Raw genomic sequence first — 15,755 nt, 5'->3', positions numbered from 1 at the left:
GAAGTCACCGTAAAGTTAATTACAGCTATCTCCCGAGAAAAAAAAAAAGGGCATCTATTTGAGGTGCGGCATTTATTTATTTATGCTGATGGCACACCTGGGAATTAATTAGGGAAGCAAAGCAGAGGCCACTATTTGAGGCAATTCTCTGTTTGCTTTGGATAATGCCGCATAAACAAGAGCCTGCTCAAATCGGAATTTAAATAGGATTTGCTACAAAAAGGAAATAGAATGTACAGTGGCTCAGTTTACTATGGCGTTCTGTTCCTATGACAGCAAAGAACGCATGTTAGAAAAGTCATAGTTACAATATTTAAAAAAAAAAAAGAAAAACCCTTCAATAGTGATTAAGAAAAAAAAATCTTACCTTAAATTTTTACCTTTGTGCCTGCAGTTGGCTGATACAGTGGAAGTGGGGCACCTATTTTACACTATAAAAACATTTTAGGTCTCGACAATCAACCAAGGACTTACTTGAATAACTTGAAAAGACAAACTGATGACAATGGAATTTGGCAAAATCCATATTGGTAAATCTGGGAATACATTCGTTGTACAGATGAGAAAATTCCAGCGCTGCGTTTACAGACGCAAAAATTAAGCATACAAGGAAAAGCAGCGATTGAGGAGCATGGATGTACATTTCACATCACACTACATTACAATATACACAAAACACATTTTGTGTAGATTTGTTTTTCTACCTGATATTTTGAATGATTGTTTTTTCCCCCCTCTGGAAAGTTGTGTTTTATTGTACTTTATCTTTAACCCATTAAATGCTTTTTCTTATTTCAATTAGGTAATAAATAAATAAACAAATAAATACTTATCAATGTTGACTGAAATGAAATACATCATGATACACTTTTCAGCCATATCGTCCAGCCCTCAGCCCAATTAGAGAGGAGGTCCAGCATGGAAATAACTTTTTTGTGTGTGTGTGTGTGTGTGTGTGTGTGTGTGTGTGTGTGTGTCTTTGCAGACCTAAGGTGTCGTTGGTGACAACATTCTCAAGAATCCTGCCTTTGGCATCTGACCTGGTGCCTCCCCAGAGAGGTCTGTGTCCACTGAAATCATGATGAATGCCATCATGATGTCGGGCGGTGGCAGTTGGTGCACAAAGTCAACGACGCATAGTCCCAGAGAAACTGTGCACAGTGTCATGGTTTTAAGGAGATGAAGGTGGACTGCTGCTGCATGAATTATATCGGTTCTTCTATGAATATTTGATTCCCAAGATGTGCAGGTTGTATTTGGACAGTACCAATTGTACAATTAAAAGTTTTTCAAAAATACTGTATTCGCTGGAGTTAAGATGTAGATAGGTATCTCGAATGCCAAATATTTTTAATTAAAGTCGGTGCAAAAAAAATGCTCTGACACCATTGCAATTGCACTGAGGTTATTTTGCATCATGTCGGTGTAGGATGTGAAGGCTACTTGGGGATGAGCTTTGGCTGTGGTGGGCCATAAAATTTAAAATCAGTTTTTATTTTGATTTGGGCATTTTGGTCCAGTTAGAAGTTTATTTTTTGCTTTCCTTGCAAGGTGGGTTTTGTGCTGTTAGAGTCTGATTGACTGCGCTCTTCATTTCAGTTGGAGTTGCGTCAATTATTAATCAGATCTGGTTTACCTTTTGTTAGCCAGGCAGGTATACAGCCAAATATATTGCGGCAAGTTTGTGAGCACGACCTGCAGTCTGATACTTCCCTCAAGGACCAGATTGTTTCCTCCAGCAAAACAGGTTGCAACTCAAGGATGACAAGTCACCCCGAATGTCACCTCTTACAATCAGCAAGCGGTTGCAGGGGACCGATTCTACCCTGGGTCACCATTGGCTGTAATATACTGGAGCAATCCTCTAGTTATGCCCGTGGTTAACGTATGTCCGTGCATGCTGCTTTATGTTGATTTTCCAACACCAGCTCACACTACTAACAAGCTTGATTAAATATTTATTAAATTTTAAAAAGACAAATATACAGTAATTGTGTGTGGAGTATCTCACAAAATTACAGTTTATTGGTGGATGTCTTTTTCTGTACTTCAACCAAGAAGGTTGCTCGACATGTATGTTTTTGCATAACCCAATGAATGTTATTCTTTTAATTTTGTTCACATGCTGACCATTTTCCTTCATTTCTAAGGAATTAATATATTCTGAATGACGAATTTCATGTGTATTTAGGAGTCAGGTATCAGTTAAGGCACAGGTGTCAAAGTCAAGGCCCGGAGGCCAGATCTGGCCCGTCACACCATTTTATGTGGCCCGAGAAAGCAAATCAAGCATTTCAAGTTCTATGCTGCTTGCTAAAGTCTGAACCAAATTTTCAAATTGTCAGATTTAATCCACAATAACAGTCATTATTCTTGACTTTTGATTTTAAAACTAGTTATTCATCAAATTGTTGTGGGCTGTGTATGTAATATGTGGAGGGGATTAAACATTTATATGGTTTCCCCAAATTCGTAATGGCCCTCCAAGGAAAACCGTAACTACAATGTGGCTTGTGACGAAAATGATTTTGACACCCCGGAGTTAATGTGTTCAATTTGATAATGATCCAAATTATATTGTTGGGCTTTAGGACTGTGCTCATGCAACAACATTCAAAGTTGAGCACCAAAATTATCATTTTTAGCAACACATTATGTCCATTGTGAGTGTTGGCTTTAAAAACAAAAACAAAAAACAAACAAAAAAAACAAAACACCATGACCTCCACTGACAACATGACGCAGTGCCTTTAATTAGTATGGAAAATATACACGCTGGATGGGCAGCTTTTGTGCTGTTTATGTGTCGAAAGTTGTTAACTTTCAGGCTAAAACGTGTTACTTACGCCTGTCATGGTAGGTCTGGCTGTATGTCAGGCCGGCCGTGAGGGGACAGTGATGCGCCTTGCCTGTCCGGCTCGGTGGCCCAGAAGATCTGTCACCTGTCAATACATAGACCCATGCACGAAGCCTACCAGGGATGCAACAGGACACAAACACATAACGTGCAATCAACCATTTGAATGTAATGTACTGTATGGTACAGCGCCTAACAAATTTATAAGGCCACCTGTCAGAAAACATACTTCAGTGTCAGTCAGCTGACAACATTTCAACATTTTCAACACGAATATTGTTTCAGCTCATCTAAGCTTCTGTCATAGTTCAGGGTGATTATTGACCACTGCTCTTCAAAATTGATTTCTTTCCTGGCAAGGACACAGTTTTTAAATCAAAAGTCCACAAATGTTCAACAAGATTGAGGCTGGGGCGAGATGCCAGTTATAAGCAGCTTTCACACTCCATTGATTATATCAGAGGTGCGATTCCGGTGGAACAGGAGTAATAAGATGTACTCTATTCAATCTGTCCCTTTCAGACAGAACTCCAACGTCCGAAGTGTGCAATCACAATGTGCATTTAACACAAAGGGGGCTGTGGCAGTAAGTTTCAGGCGTTAAACTTCACCGTCGTGGCTGGTGGTCACCATTGATACTACCTCAGAAGCCGCCACATTCTCAGGTTAACTTCAACTTCCCAGTCTCACAAAGGTGCCCTGTAGACAGATGGCGAGACAGTTCAATGGCAGAAAAAAAGATGGCTTAGATGACTAATATGTAAGGAGCTATAGTTACAGTCCATACAATTTTACCCATTACACCACATGACAACACGGCTCCACTGCCGTACATGGTCATATGGAAATGTAACCTTTTAACTTCCTGTTCGGCATTCTCCAAAGTGTCCCTGATCTCAAGCTTGCAGCACAGCCACCAAGAAAAACCTCCTTCCACCCTGTGAATACACACATACTGGACACTGTCCCAGTGTGTTAGTGCCACATGACCTTAAGCCACACATGACAAGTGGTCCAAAGCTAAAATGATAAGAATGGAGACTCCTTTACTCGCCACCGCAGCTTTTGTTGGTAACCTTTACTTTTCTATTGATAAATGGACAAAAGTTCACCCATCCATCCATTTTCCGATCCGCTTATCCTCACAAGGGTCGCGGGGGGTGCTGGAGCCGATCCCAGCCGTCTTCGGGCAGTAGGCGGGGGACACCCTGAACCGGTTGCCAGCCAATCGCAGGGCGCACAGAGACGAACAACCATCCCCGCTCACACTCACACCGAGGGACAGTTTAGAGTGCATGTTTTTGGAATGTGAGAGGAAACCGGAGTACCCGCAGTTTGGCTGTCGCAGAAGACTTGGACGGACTGGAGCGGCCTGAAATACAGACTGCAGCTCACTAGCGAATTGTTAAGACTATATGGTATTAAGACAATAGCAATGTTGAGTGCTGTTCCGCAGTTGTCAGCATTATTTAATATCGTCTCAGAGTCTACCACATCTTCCGAAGGAAAAGGGGTTTGACTTACCACAGGCCTACCGTCGACATCCATCACCGCGTCAATACTTTAGTCATTCTAAGGACTGTCCTTCGCGTCTAAAACATGACTGATGGCTTTCTGCAATCTCACAAATGCATGTGAGACTCACATGCAAAAGACAATCTGATTCATGACGCTCATCTCAGTCTCCTGAGGCCGTCCGAATGTAAACAGAGGACTCAACTGTTTGCTTGCAGTGTAATTAGTCAGCGGTGACAGCTTGTGTCTTCCCAGCTCGTCACGTCAACAGGAGGACCTTTCTGTCTACAAGCCTGATAGCCAGCACTGGCAGAAAGGTTAAAATTTACATACGGCAATCTGTGTCCACACACATCATTGAACTGCTGGCTGTTTTTCCCCTTCTCTCCATCTATTATTTGGAATTACCATTCGTGATTGGCACACAGATTGGCTCACTCCATACACTCAGAAAGCAAGAAACATTCATTTGTTGAGCAGGTAAACAACAGAGTCGTTTGTCATTGTCAAGTTAAGGCATGTTGTCCTGCCTTATGCTGTATGCTGCACTGTATACAGCACTGCATGCGCCATAATGTATCATTGTGTTGCCAAGGACTGAGCATTGTCACAAATCTACAGAGAGTACTGTTTGAGAGACAAAAGTGAACATCACTGACAACTAGGATGCATTTGCAGCACTGTTTCGAAACCGTTGTGCTGCGGCGCACCGTTGTGCTGCGGTGCATTAGTCAAGAAATGAGTCCAATCCAAAAATTATTCATTTACGATGAATAATGTATTTTTGTTCAGCGATCTATGTCAGTGCCGTCTGTGACAGGCAGAACAACGACAACAATGGTCTTGCACTGGAAGAGTAAACTGAGATGAGATCGTCAAGTCGGTATTCTCCAAGTGCCTACTGAGACATTTTTGTTTGTTGGTGTGCTTGGTTAAGTAAAGGCTGGGAAACACTGATACTACGGAAACAACGCTGGCAGAGTCCAATCATTTGTTTTGGTAATGTTAATGGATCAAATATGAAATGGAAATGTGATGATGAAAGAAATAAAACTAATCACACGCATTTTGTGTCCAGGCTGTGGTAAGGGCATGCAAAATGTCAGCTTCTTTGTGTGCGTGTGAGCCCACAGCTCAGCTCGTCCTATTTCACATTAAGGCGAGCTTTGCCCTTGACATTTTGCACTATCCCGAGTGTCTCCAAGCATTTCGTTGGAACAGCCTCTTCCATGCAGTGAAGCTCACATAAACAAATAAGTACAAAACCTGAATGCTGTTGAGACGTTCACTTTAAGGTTTCAATTAACAGTGAGCATGCACTGCATTCTTAACAATGCGGCACTGCGGACAACAGTTTAGCATATCTCCCTGATAGTTCAGAGGTCATGGGTTTAAATTTGGGCTTTCCTTGTGTGGAGTTTGCATGTTATACCCATGCCTGCATTGGTTTTCTCCGGGTACTCCGGTTTTCTCCTAAATTCCAAAAACATAAACGGTAGGTGAATGGACTTTAAATTGTCTGTGTGAATGTGAGTGAGTGTGAATCGCTGTTGTTTTATATGTGCCCTGCGACTGGTTAGCGACAAGTGTACCACTCGCCCAAAGTCAACTAGCGTAGGCTCCAGCATATCTGTGAGCCGAGTGAAGATAAACAGCCACAGAGAATGTTCTTAATGGTCATGCTTAAGTGTAAAAAAATGTTAACAGTTGAACAATAAAATGAAGAAACAATAAACACATTGTGCACTCACCCTTTGGCACATGATGAATGTGTAGCGGTTAAGGAAGTGCGATTCAGGGAGGGTGGTTGGAGGTATCACACATACTGGACACTGTCCCAGTGTGTTAGTGCCACATGACCTTAAGCCACACATGACAAGTGGTCCAAAGCTAAAATGATAAGAATGGAGACTCCTTTACTCGCCACCGCAGCTTTTGTTGGTAACCTTTACTTTTCTATTGATAAATGGACAAAAGTTCACCCATCCATCCATTTTCCGATCCGCTTATCCTCACAAGGGTCGCGGGGGGTGCTGGAGCCGATCCCAGCCGTCTTCGGGCAGTAGGCGGGGGACACCCTGAACCGGTTGCCAGCCAATCGCAGGGCGCACAGAGACGAACAACCATCCCCGCTCACACTCACACCGAGGGACAGTTTAGAGTGCATGTTTTTGGAATGTGAGAGGAAACCGGAGTACCCGCAGTTTGGCTGTCGCAGAAGACTTGGACGGACTGGAGCGGCCTGAAATACAGACTGCAGCTCACTAGCGAATTGTTAAGACTATATGGTATTAAGACAATAGCAATGTTGAGTGCTGTTCCGCAGTTGTCAGCATTATTTAATATCGTCTCAGAGTCTACCACATCTTCCGAAGGAAAAGGGGTTTGACTTACCACAGGCCTACCGTCGACATCCATCACCGCGTCAATACTTTAGTCATTCTAAGGACTGTCCTTCGCGTCTAAAACATGACTGATGGCTTTCTGCAATCTCACAAATGCATGTGAGACTCACATGCAAAAGACAATCTGATTCATGACGCTCATCTCAGTCTCCTGAGGCCGTCCGAATGTAAACAGAGGACTCAACTGTTTGCTTGCAGTGTAATTAGTCAGCGGTGACAGCTTGTGTCTTCCCAGCTCGTCACGTCAACAGGAGGACCTTTCTGTCTACAAGCCTGATAGCCAGCACTGGCAGAAAGGTTAAAATTTACATACGGCAATCTGTGTCCACACACATCATTGAACTGCTGGCTGTTTTTCCCCTTCTCTCCATCTATTATTTGGAATTACCATTCGTGATTGGCACACAGATTGGCTCACTCCATACACTCAGAAAGCAAGAAACATTCATTTGTTGAGCAGGTAAACAACAGAGTCGTTTGTCATTGTCAAGTTAAGGCATGTTGTCCTGCCTTATGCTGTATGCTGCACTGTATACAGCACTGTATGCGCCATAATGTATCATTGTGTTGCCAAGGACTGAGCATTGTCACAAATCTACAGAGAGTACTGTTTGAGAGACAAAAGTGAACATCACTGACAACTAGGATGCATTTGCAGCACTGTTTCGAAACCGTTGTGCTGCGGCGCACCGTTGTGCTGCGGTGCATTAGTCAAGAAATGAGTCCAATCCAAAAATTATTCATTTACGATGAATAATGTATTTTTGTTCAGCGATCTATGTCAGTGCCGTCTGTGACAGGCAGAACAACGACAACAATGGTCTTGCACTGGAAGAGTAAACTGAGATGAGATCGTCAAGTCGGTATTCTCCAAGTGCCTACTGAGACATTTTTGTTTGTTGGTGTGCTTGGTTAAGTAAAGGCTGGGAAACACTGATACTACGGAAACAACGCTGGCAGAGTCCAATCATTTGTTTTGGTAATGTTAATGGATCAAATATGAAATGGAAATGTGATGATGAAAGAAATAAAACTAATCACACGCATTTTGTGTCCAGGCTGTGGTAAGGGCATGCAAAATGTCAGCTTCTTTGTGTGCGTGTGAGCCCACAGCTCAGCTCGTCCTATTTCACATTAAGGCGAGCTTTGCCCTTGACATTTTGCACTATCCCGAGTGTCTCCAAGCATTTCGTTGGAACAGCCTCTTCCATGCAGTGAAGCTCACATAAACAAATAAGTACAAAACCTGAATGCTGTTGAGACGTTCACTTTAAGGTTTCAATTAACAGTGAGCATGCACTGCATTCTTAACAATGCGGCACTGCGGACAACAGTTTAGCATATCTCCCTGATAGTTCAGAGGTCATGGGTTTAAATTTGGGCTTTCCTTGTGTGGAGTTTGCATGTTATACCCATGCCTGCATTGGTTTTCTCCGGGTACTCCGGTTTTCTCCTAAATTCCAAAAACATAAACGGTAGGTGAATGGACTTTAAATTGTCTGTGTGAATGTGAGTGAGTGTGAATCGCTGTTGTTTTATATGTGCCCTGCGACTGGTTAGCGACAAGTGTACCACTCGCCCAAAGTCAACTAGCGTAGGCTCCAGCATATCTGTGAGCCGAGTGAAGATAAACAGCCACAGAGAATGTTCTTAATGGTCATGCTTAAGTGTAAAAAAATGTTAACAGTTGAACAATAAAATGAAGAAACAATAAACACATTGTGCACTCACCCTTTGGCACATGATGAATGTGTAGCGGTTAAGGAAGTGCGATTCAGGGAGGGTGGTTGGAGGTATCGCTCTTTTTAATTTTATTAGCTGCTATCCAAGTGTAAAATTTCTATGATTGTGGCGTAGGGCAACATCTACGAAAAACGGAGGAGTTCAATCCAGTCCACAAAGTACTCTTTGTTGCTGGTGAGTGGAATGCGCAAACAGGTCGGCGTGATGACCTGATGCTCCACGTCCTGAGAAAATTCTGCCTCAGTGAGAGATGAGTCAGTGGGGACAGTCTGGTTAAAGTGGGCATAAGACAACTGACATGTAATCTCAAACACACAATTCCAACACGCACGTCGTTGTCTGGTCACGTGGTCATCCAATGTTGGGCACACGAGACACTAGATTGTCCTTATCTTCATCTGCCTAAGGTTGGCTAGTGCAGTCGTGGACTGTCATGCCTTCCAGGGCACTGACATAGGCAGTGAGTACGACTCCAACCATGTCATGGCTTGTGCGACCCTTCGCTTGCACATGAAATTGTCACATTTTGGGAACGAATGAATAGCGATCGGATCCCACAAACGTAGACACCGATTTACAAGAATAACGTGCAGTGACAATATATAAACAGAAATCTCTGGGAAACACGGACCAGGAAAAACAATACATGAACAAAAAGCGCTTGCGAAGGGCAAGGAAAGCGTTAAACCGAGAATACCAAATGAAATGACCAGAATCCAATTCACAGGACAAAACAAAAGCAAGATCAAATGACAAAACAGACTATACTTACAAAAACATGGAACTAAGGGAACAAGAACGACTACGACCAGAGCGAGAGGTCTCGAAAACAAACACTTGAGCAAGAGCAGCAACAAGGTCAATAATCCGACAAGCACCAGGCAGCTTGCCAGCCCTTAAATACATGGCTAACAAAAATTGGCAGCAGGTGTGCACACTGGAGGGAAGGCCCTCATCTGCCACCTGGTGGAGACACACAAGAAATCCTGTTTTTGTGTGTCTCCACCAGGTGACAGAAATCGATTAGGTTTGATTTGTCCAAGCCGAAGACGGCCACATGGGGCTTCTTTCCATCTAAAGCGCCGGTTCGCGGCATTAGAATCGAAGTTGGACACAAATGCGGTGGCTGAATGGCAGAGGATGAGGACGGCTGTAATAGAAGCAGCCCAAACACATGTGGTTGTGCCACTGGCGATGACACAACTGGAACATGTTGTAATATGCTGAGACTTTTTGTACTTGCCTATTTCTATCATATTTTATTGAGTCCAACATTAATTTAATAAAGCTGACTGCCTGAGCTTTGACTGTTGCCAGGCATGGGCGTACTTGCTGTTAAGCAAACACAGGCAATCGTCTGTGGTCGAAGATCGTCAGACCCCCCCCTCCCTCGCTAACACCACCAAATAGATCCTAAAACCTGTTGAATTAAGTCTGAATAAATATTTTTTAATCAAAACGACCAAAGGTTTCTATAATAAGAGACGACTGTCAGTGGCAGCTGAGGAGGATGCAGGAGAGATGAAGTGGAAAGTGACACTGACGCGAGTGTTTCTCATTAACAAGATGTGGATGTTAAAGTGGTTGCATTGGCAAACTATATTAAATATTGATTCATGTTCTCATCAATTACAATGAATGCATTGAAGATGCTTTACTTGTTTGATAATGATTTCATAATTATCTCATTTCAAGGACTTTATTGCAGGAATTTTCTCAAATTCTGAATTTTTAATTGATGAGGAACGTTAATATTCAGAATCTGGACCCCATAAATGAGTTTGCTTTGGGCCCCCAAATAACTAAATACTCCACCATGCTCAGGAAGCACAACAGCTCCGATCAGCATTACAAGAAAGGAACATCCTTTTGACATTTTTTTTCCATCAAATACCCATTCCTTCTTTTTTTAGTCAAATGAATAGAAATCTTTGAAAGTCATACTGTAACAATGATGAAAGGTATATGAGCCGCCTGTGAGAATATGTGCCCATGCCAATATCTCATCCCAGCTAATTTTATTGTTCATTGTCACGGGAAGGCTAAATGAGAAAATCTTGCTGTGAAAGGTCATTTTTCATCTCACTCTTTTGCCTCCCGTCTTCTTTTCTTTCACTTTGCCAGAGTGGGACTTCTCACTTCATCTTTTCAATATTGTTTTCCCTCCATCATTTCACCTCCTCCTCCCCTGCTCTCCACTCTATCTCTGTCATCATCTCACCCACCCTTCCTTGCCTTCTTTCTCGTCAGGAGCTGTGTTGCTCATTAGTTTGCTCGCCACACTGTCTCACGCCAGTCTGTCCTTCACATCTCGCTGCGCTGCTAAGAAGTCATTTGCAACCTCCCTTTCCTCCTTTCGCTCTCCTTGTCCCTCCATTTCTCTCCCTCTACCAGTCTCCATATGGTTTCATCACTATTTTGCAGGAGCTCCCCCTTCTCTTACATCTTGTAAGACAGACGTGTTTGAGGGGTGAGGCTGAGAAGGGGCAAGGGGAATCTGGATTATCTCTGGCATAATGATTTGGCACTTTGACAATATCAGAAGGAAGAAGAAAAAAAAAGAGAAAGGGAAAAGGCAGGGAGAGAGGAAAAATGACTGTATTCAGGCTAAGCTGTTTCCTTCAAAATCATGTGAGGCAATCGAGGGACTGGCTGCTTGGCATGCATGGTACATCGTTGCGGCGAGGTCTTGACGGATGCGAGCCTACCATGCCTTAGAATCAGGGGGACAAATTTAAACCGAAGGTGAGGCAGTTATACGATAGTATAAGCTTATAAGCTTTTATTTTCAGTGGAACCTTTAAGTCAAATGCCACTGAATCAGACAATCGCAAACTTACCTTTGAATCTGTATTCACAAAAGCTGTGGAATTTTTGAAAAATGTAATGCATTCAAACTAGTACAAACATAAATAAACACCCACGTATGTAGGGGGTCCGATTCAGTGAGTAAAAGTGTTTCTGTTTTCATTTGGAGCAATGTACAGTTTATACATATCCATCCATCCAAACATTTTCTGATCCGATTATCCCCACGAGGGTCACAAGGCGTGCTGGAGCCTATCCCAGCTGTCTTTGGGCAATAGGTGGGCTACACTCTGAACTGCTTGCCAGCCAATTGCAGGACAGTATATATACAGTATATATATCCATCCAGCAAAAATAACAAAGCCCAAACTTCCATCTTCCCTGCCACTTCTTCCAACTCTTCTCAGGTAATCCCAAGGCATTTCTAAGCCAGCCGGGAGACATAGTCTCTCCAGGGTTTCCCGGATCGACAACATGGCCTGCTACGAGTTGGACGTGCCCGGAAAAACCTCACCAGGAGGTTTCCTAATCAGATGCATGAGCCACAAATGCAGAGGAGCAGCATATGGTCCACAGGACAAAAAACAGATTCAACTTCCAGATGGACCCTTGTCTCCAGGAAACCTTACCAGGGAGGCTGAGGTGTATGATTCCCCTGTAGTTGGAACACACTTCTTAAAAAAGGGTGACGACCACCCCGCTGCCAATCCAGAGGCACTATCCCTGATATCGCTGCGATGTTGCAGAGACGTGTCAACATGGACAGCCCCATGACATCCAGAGCCCTTCGGAAATTCAGGCAGATCTCATCCACCCCTGGGCCCCGATATATCTATATCTATATCTACATCTGTATAAATAAACATTTTACATTTTCTGGGCTTTATTACTTGTTCACTTCATTCCTCATGGTAGGATTTAACCTGATACACCAAAATATGTGCTCGGTGTGGTAAAAAGATCAATGATCATCGTTCAATTTAAGTGGATAAAATGCAAACATTTGTAATATTAAATATGAAATAAATATTTCAGTTGGTGATTCACTTTTGAAATTTCAAGTTTGCCAAGTGTTGATTATCGAGCAGTCGACATGGGGAGCAAGGAAAGATTGGCAGCTCTGAACCAGCCTGTAAAGCTATGACTTGATTTATTCCCAAACCAGAAGTGGCGTCAACGGCATAGACAAAACATACTGACATCCAGTTGGACATCCATCATGACCTATTGGCATCTAACGTATGTTGAAGGGGTCCCTGGATGCAAAACGTTTGCGAAGCCCTGTTTATTAAGTGCTAGCGGCTCTTTATATTCAATTTCAAAATAGACTGTGCCATAAATATGAGAAGCAGATTGTTTTATTGTTACGACTGCTTTTAAAATTAGCATTCCGAGTCCACAGAGAGCAGAAACATCTTTGTGATTCACTTGATACACCATTTGAATTATCTCCAGGATTTAAGTGGAACCAAATGTACATATCATGGCGCTCAGTCTGTGTGTACAATGTGAGCATGTCAATCGTTTGCTTTGACTGCCCATTGTACGTTAAGAGGCTTGAATGTCTACAATATTGCGAATACACATAAACTAAAGTGGACCAAAGTGCAGAGCAGTTGTTTGAGTCAGGAGAAAGATGAAAATGAAGACATGTTACGCCTGCAGGGGCGTCATTAAGTGCAGTCAGCCCACACAAGACCTTGGACGGGAGGGCATTTGTGCACTTACACAACATGCAATGATGACCTGACGGGAAAACTTTGTCCTTCCCTTGTTGCGCCCGCTTTCTCTATCCATCTTTCCTCCTTCTCTCACTCCGCTAATCAATGCCTCTCCCATGTTGCTCCTCTTCCTTTCTCCCCCATCAACGTATAACTGAATACTACGCAGGATGTGAGCCAAGCCTCTAAAAAAGAAAGCTATTGATGATGGAGAAGCACGGGGAAAAACCAGATCCCTCGCCGTCTCTCGTTCCTCTTTTCTTTCGCTAAGCCCTGAAGCTAATTAGAAAGCCCCGTAACTCTTGGGCGAGAGATGGCATGCATACTTTCACATGATTAAGGCTAAAATGACTTACTTGGTCATCAGACATTGACTGAGTAAAGGCACTTGGACACAAGCAGAGTCGGTCAAAACATATTGGACTTCATAGACAACTCATGACGTGAAGACGGCATTGCCTATGATTGACATGTGAGAACCTTAACACCCCCGGGCCTTCTTTTTTTTCATATTCTAATGAGATGATAGTGAGAGCATCACTTTCAAAATCAAGGATCGCGGATGATGAAGCTCTGTGAGAAGTGTGATATTTAAGGTAGCTTCTGGCCTTTGAAGAAGTACAGATGAGGCCTTTTGGAATGGAGCCTCCGGGACCTTTGATGGACTCCCCTTGGTCTCAATTGCACCAGGCCCCACTGGCTAATACAGCATTTCCGAATCACATATTCCCCAGCCTCTGCTCTTTTTGCACCCTGGGACAGTTCTGTCCTTCCACTGTTTGATCCGGCACAGATCACACACCGACTGTATGTGACGATAAGAGAGATGGTGGTAGTGCTGAAGCCGCTCATGGCCCACTTATGGGTTTTCAATCAGGGATGAGGTTAGATAGATGATGTCCACAAAAAGGTAATCACCAGCTCATTTAATAAGGGTACCCATTCACATTCTGTTTTTTGCCCCACCAGGCGCGCTCAATGACAATGAATCACTGATGTACGGATTTTCTCCTTTTCCATACGGAGATGTCTCCATGCGAGATGTGAGTGTGCCCAATTCAAAGAGATTTAGAGCCACTTTGATTGGCGGCAAATGGAGTGAGCTGTGTTTCTGCCCACCCTTTTATAAATATGCCGGCTTGCAGATGTCTATAAAATTACCAACACCTGGTCGAACATGCTTCCGCATGGACTTACGCCACGCCAGATTTGCGGCGATCACTCTAATGGAGCCCCAGGTGTTTGATTAATGAATCAACCATTACATTTCCAAGGGCATTAACTTCTATGCCTTTCAGTGACTCTTCCAGTCTGTTTCTGTGGTAGAACTTTATGATAACACTCTGTGACACTCAGTGGAGACATGTCTGTAGTTACATCCTGTTTGAAGCCTCGCAACAGCAAGGTATTGTTGATCAATTTTTAGGTATTGTCTTGGTGTCATGATGAAAGGCACCAGACGAACTTTTTCTTACAAGGAGCACACTGGTCCGAAACCTTTTTTTTTTTTCTTTCAACCAAAAATGTTTTAAATTTGACACTAATATAAATATGCATTGTATATAACTGTAAGATTGTATGTCAATTATTTTTTGTATTTTTGTTGTAGACTAAATTCCTTCTGAGCAATATGTCCTAAAAGTCATATCAGGTATAAATTGACTCCCTTCACAGTAATGGTACCTATGGTGACATAAAGTTTTGCGTAAAAATTCGAATGCAACTATGGAGTTATTTTAATGCAAAAAGTAAATATTTCCTGTTAAAAGACGCACAGAGAATCAGCCAAATGGAAAATAATGGCATGCTTGAGCAGAGAAACATGAGAAAAGCAGGATGGACTGGGGGGGCAGTTTCAGTCTATCAACCAAGGTGTTGAGGACCCAGTCAATTTTATAAGCTCCAATGTACCTCTGAGGCAGTTTTCTAGAATCTGTGTGCAGAGGAAGGTCACGGGTCGACAACCACACTCTTTCATCTGCCTTGTAATCCGGGATCGGGAGAGCGACGGTAGTCAACCGAGAGACTGTAGTCAGTCAGACTTTAGTTCTCAGCCACAGTCCGAGAAAGGGCAGTTCGAACCTCAGGCCAGACTCGGCAAGCTCTTCAAAGGTGTTCCTGAATAGATTTGAACCTCACTCTGCTGAAAAGGGGAGGCTAGAAACCGTTCGTGACCATTAATGGCGACATACCGGTGGATGGAGAAGGCCAGAGTGTTGTGTGAGCGTATTCAATCCATGCAAGATGGGCGGAATCTAAAAACATGCAGAACAAGTAAGTTTGCAGTCTCAAATGCCAAAGGTACAAAATAGTTTAGGTAATGGGACATCATGAACGGTTGTGGGAATAATGGACTATGAATTGTCATAATGACAGTGTTACCTTTCGGTGGAAGGCAGGTCACAAAATCTACAGATATATGTCACCATATACAATGAGGGATTGGGAGTGGATAGAGGAAACCATCTGGAGCACGGTGTGGAGCCTGATTGTGTGCACAGACTGAGCGGGCGGAGACAAATTCCCTGGAATCCGCAGATAGATAAATGTATATTAGTCAGCAGAATTTTGCATAAACAATTTAACTCACTTACAACTACATGGAGAAATATGACAATGGCCAAAGAAGAATGCATTATATTCTTGTGCACAGAAAATCCAAGATTTTGTTAACAGAATTTTCAACATCCATTTAGGGATTATTCT

General features: G+C 42.9%; 1 long non-coding RNA gene across 1 annotated transcript; it reads right to left on the bottom strand.

Annotated features, from left to right (window-relative positions):
* Window positions 1-2,729: 2,729 nt before the first annotated feature.
* Window positions 2,730-4,022, bottom strand: LOC109517760 (uncharacterized). The gene is made up of 2 exons (XR_002168607.1): window positions 3,488-4,022; window positions 2,730-2,971 (listed from the first exon to the last, which is right to left on the bottom strand). It is a non-coding gene; the product is annotated as an uncharacterized LOC109517760 (long non-coding RNA).
* Between the last annotated feature and the right edge of the window lie 11,733 nt (window positions 4,023-15,755).

The sequence above is a fragment of the Hippocampus comes genome, unplaced genomic scaffold (genome assembly GCF_001891065.2).
Source record: "Hippocampus comes isolate QL1 unplaced genomic scaffold, H_comes_QL1_v1.1 scaffold28, whole genome shotgun sequence".
NCBI lineage: Eukaryota > Metazoa > Chordata > Actinopteri > Syngnathiformes > Syngnathidae > Hippocampus > Hippocampus comes.
Note: the sequence above shows the minus strand (reverse complement) of the source record. Positions and strands in the feature narration are given on the sequence as shown.